We start from the raw sequence: 5205 nt of genomic DNA, 5'->3' as shown, positions 1-5205 counted from the left end.
GAGGGACATAAAAACGCAATTTTTACGTAGCCCCAAGTCACAAGGTGTGAGGTCTGGAGACCTGGAAGCGCACCGGCGATGAAGTTCGTCTTCTGTTCCTCCTTTTCTAATCCAACGTCATGGAACCGTGTCATTTAAGTAACGTCGGACGTGCTTAGAGAAATTCTCTACGTAAAAGACTATGTTTTTGTCCCCCCTATGTCTGAAACTCATGTTGTGTAGCACACAGTAACCATATTGTTAAAAATTTGAACTTTTCTCTTTTGAGGAACGTTGGAGTTGTGTTTCTTACTTTTTAGTTTGGAAGCAATAAATGTCTGAAATCTGTTCTTTTTTTTAATAGCCCTGTGTATGCACCAATTACCTGAAAGCATTGGCACTGCGATGCGCTTTCCTTAGTCACCAGTGTACTTGTTTCCTGTGACGTCACGGCGTATGTCCGATAACAGCCAAGTGCAATAATATCGTGGTTGAATAATAGATGTATCAGGTTTCCTGCTGGCACAGTTCTGCGGTGGTAAGGGTAACGGGCACATTATAGTATGGGAGTGAAATGGGGCAGCAACTGGAAACGTGCTGCAACAGTCGACTCTCGAGGCCAAAAAACACACACAGTTTCAGAGTTGAAATCGTGGCGCTATATGGCAGTTATAAGAGTCGAGGGGCATGAAAGGGAAGCAGTGGTTGGGAAGGGAGTGAGACAGGGTTGTAGCCTATCCCCGATGTTATTCAATCTGTATATTGAGCAAGCAGTAAAGGAAACAAAAGAAAAATTTGGAGTTGGTATTAAAATCCAGGGAGAAGAAATAAAAACTTTGAGGTTCGCCGATGAGATCGTAATTCTGTCAGAGACAGCAAAGGACTTGGAAGAGCAGTTGAATGGAATGGACAGTGTCTTGAAAGGAGGATATAAGATGAACATCAACAAAAGCAAAACAAGGATAATGGAATGTAGTAGAATTAAGTCGGGTCATGCTGAGGGAATTAGATTAGGAAATGAGACACTTAAAGTAGTAAAGGAGTTTTGCTATTTGGGGAGCAAAATAACTGATGATGGTCGAAGTAGAGAGGATATAAAACGTAGACTGGCAATGGCAAGGAAAGCGTTTCTGAAGAAGAGAAATTTGTTAACATCGAGTATAGATTTAAGTGTCAGGAAGTCATTTCTGAAAGTATTTGTATGGAGTGTAGCCATTATGGAAGTGAAACATGGACAATAAATAGTTTGGACAAGAAGAGAATAGAAGCTTTCGAAATGTGGTGCTACAGAAGAATGTTGAAGATTAGGTGGGTAGATCACGTAACTAATGAGGAGGTATTGAATAGAATTGGGGAGAAGAGAAGTTTGTGGCACAACTTGACTAGAAGAAGGGATCGGTTGGCAGGACATGTCCTGAGGCATCAAGGGATCACAAATTTAGCATTGGAGGGCAGCGTGGAGGGTAAAAATCGTAGAGGGAGACCAAGAGATGAATACACTAAGCAGATTCAGAAGGATGTAGGTTGTAGTAGGTACTGGGAGATGAAGGAGTTTGCAAAGGGATAGATTAGCATGGAGAGCTGCATCAAACCAGTTTCAGGACTGAAGACCACAACAACAACAACAATATGGACCAAATACAACGTCATTTCCAGCTGCAGAGAAATGATTTCACGGGCGCTCAGACCTCGCTGATCGGGAGGGAAGGTCATCGACCTCGACAATAGACGACAATGTCCAGGTAACCTTTATGGCAGGCTGGAGGAACACCTAGGGGGAAAGAGATTTTCTGGTGATGAGGAAGTTCACAGAGCGGTTCTCGAATAGCTCTATGACCATGTAGGGGATTTCTGTCATCGAGGAATCGAACGATTGGTACAACGACCCGATATTTGGTTATAGAGAGTTGATGACTATGTTAAAAACCACTGTTATGTATCTGTGTCATTGTGATGTGTAGTGCAGTATTCAATAAAAGCTACTTTCTTTAAAGTCAGTACCGCCATTAGACTGTTTTCTCTTTTTTTTATTTGCAGTGTTATATTTACACGATCATGATTTCGGCTTTAAGTTGCCATTATCAAGTGTTTTAATGTTATACAGTGCCTAAGATGGCATACTGTCGTATTTACAATATACTACTAGACACATTGCTTAAGGGTGAATATTTCTGGTAAAAGCCTAGTGCTTTGTTTTATCACTGAGTATATCATCTCCATTTTTAGTTAATGTGATTATTTTTATGTGACAAAAAATGTAATGCTTTAAAACGTAAACACTGTCATTTTTGCATCTTCTGTACAAATAATATCTGTGTAAGTTACACAACGCGTTTATCTGTGTTTGCGACATTCATCTGTCACCAGAAGATGACCTGAGATGCTGAATGCCGGTTAGTGACCAAATAAATACTGTATAATTTTGCAGATCGTTACTGAAGTGTTTTCCTTTTTCATGTAAAAGTTTTCACTTATTCGTCATACTCCAAATTTAATTTACAAGTATAAAATCGAAGTGCCATGACTACAGTCATAGTTCATGAAACAAGCCAGAACTAAAGACTCGAAGATATTAGTTTTTATTCGCAGTTGCTGAAAAGACAATCGTTCTGATTTCACTCCCATTCCTGACCAGACGTGATGCAACGGCAGCGCAGTTTTTTTCCTATCGACATCCACTGTCCAGCGTTCTTTTGCCGGGAGAGTGGGCCGGTAAGAAAAGCAAATGCCATGCAGTTCGCGTCAGTGCAAAGATATATGCAAAGATGTAGTTGTAGAGTAGCTGTAGGGAACTAAACCGTCATTCTTCGTGAAGTAGAAGGAGAGAAATATGTCGAGCCCCATATCTAATGGCGGTGTTTTACGAGGTTCTAGTCCCGGTCAGGCACAAATTTGCATTGTCCTCTATCCATTATACAGCTGAAGGTTGGATATATTCGTAACTGCGAATGCATTTAATGTACCTTGTTTGATACATTTTATCGATGCTTCTTAAATATCCTTTAAGAGAATCATACCTTCGCATCCATCTACGTACAAGGGCTGGTGGAGATCCACACATCTTGCTACTTAGAGCCAAGCTCTGTAGTGAGGTCGTACAATGCTCCACTGTGACGTAAGGGCGAGACAGATTAATGGGCTCCGGAACGCCCTATACTTGCAATGTTAAAATAACGCTTATAAATTACATCTTTCCTCACAAAGTATTTGAGGTAGGAAGTTGAAATTTTTACAGATTATTTATTGGAATATGGGCTACAACTTAACACAGGGATTTTACAAAATTTTAGTTCAGTTATTAAAGATGATTTTTTTTCAATTGTAATGAAAATTCACAACATTTTTTTGCAATTTTTTATTTATATATTCAAAAATATACAGTTTTTTGGAAAAAGGCTGTGTTAAATTATGCAGAAGGTACTGTGTAACATTTACTGAAAGTTTGAAACAAATATGTTAGGAAGATCCTTAGAAAACATGTAATTAGTATGAGAAAATAAAAGTTTTGGGAATCGAGCGACAAAGATTGGATTAACTTTTTAGTGCATTCCAGGTCCATAGGATGGATTATCTTCATCCTCTGCAAACTCCTCCTCCAGCTTCCTCTTGTTCCTCCTCCTGTTTACTCTTGCTTGTATTTCTAGACTCTTTACAGCCCTGTCTGCAGCCCGAAGGCGTTCCTTGTCTAAAGCAAGCATCGCTCGTTGTTGTGTTCGTAGATTTTGCTACCATTTTCTTCAGTTGCAGTTACTGCAACACTGTTCCAAAAGGTGGTCATGTATGAACACTTATCACATTTCAGTTGTATTTCACTAGCAAGTCCTACGTGCTTTATTATGGAGAGTTCCAGACCAACTTCACTACAATGAATACATCTTACACAGTTTGAAAAAATTCCTTTGAGAACCGACATATCAAATATTTCATTCACATCCGATTCGCCCATAAAACATTCATAGTTTTCACTCATTGAACCAAGCTTTTTCTGTGAAGTATTTTCTTTCCCACTTTGACTGCTATGGGCAGGTGTACTTGAGAGGTTAGGTTCACTCACTTGGTTATCGTCTTTATTGTTTACAGTAATAACACATACCTTTGGCTTTCCAACATTTCTCCTTTTCTTAAAAGCCTTCAGAGGATTTCTAATAACTTTACTTTTACTCATTATTATACTTCAACAAAACAGAGACTCAAGAAACAGAATTAATTACGAATATTTTCGAGATAACGACAGAGTAAATAAACATGAAACAATCGACAATCACACCAGCGATATATATTGAGCCATCACAGGTTAGCCACAACACATACTTTATCTCACATCACTAAAATGTACCTGATGAACACGGACGTTAATAATAACACCATTTGACAGCAGTTTAACAGCGCCACAGTGGGACACGCCCATGTAGAACACATTTCAAAAAAATTTTAAAAATAGTTGTATCTTCGGAATTGAATAAATTATATATCTATTAAAAGGTAATAGTCTGCAGATTCAGAAAACGCAAAAAAGTAAAAATTGAACTTTTCATGATTTTGAGCCTTTCCGGAGCCCCTTAAGTGACGTAACATATTACCTACTCCGTAAAAACGAATGAAAGTGCGACAGCATGTTGCCATTCGTACATATGAAGTTGGACGCCACATAGCGCCAGCGTGACTATAGCGTCTAATGGGGCTGACACCACAACTCATGGTAGTTAAAGGAACAAGACAGGACAGGACAGGACAGTGTGCGTCAATCGACGAGTAGTGACGGTGCGCTCTGGTGGGCTCCTTCATTACGGTGTGTCCCAGCATAACTTCAGACGGTGAAGAATCATCGGGAAACTGGAGATGGAAGTGTGTAGAGTGCAGCTCTGAAGTTTGGTATTCCTCACAGCATTGTTTCGCGTGCATGGGGAGCGTTCCGAGCGACAGCCACCGCTGCCGAATGAGAAAAATTGGTCGACGACGGTAGCAGATGACCGCTACATTGTGCAACGGGCAGGAAAGGATCCACTTCAAACAGTGGGTGCAATTGCAATCACATTTAACAGGAGTGCAAGTCACACAATCTCACGCTCCACAATAGCAATGCGATTCCATGTGGTTGGTCTCTTTGCCAGACGAACAGTGCTCTGCGTTCCGTAGACACCCACACATCTGCGATCGTGACAAGGGCATAGGAACTGGACAAACGCCGAGTGATATCGCCTGCTCTTCTCGGATGACACCGGATTA

Source organism: Schistocerca americana, chromosome 6, assembly GCF_021461395.2.
Source record: "Schistocerca americana isolate TAMUIC-IGC-003095 chromosome 6, iqSchAmer2.1, whole genome shotgun sequence".
In the NCBI taxonomy this organism is placed as follows: domain Eukaryota; kingdom Metazoa; phylum Arthropoda; class Insecta; order Orthoptera; family Acrididae; genus Schistocerca; species Schistocerca americana.
Note: the sequence above shows the minus strand (reverse complement) of the source record.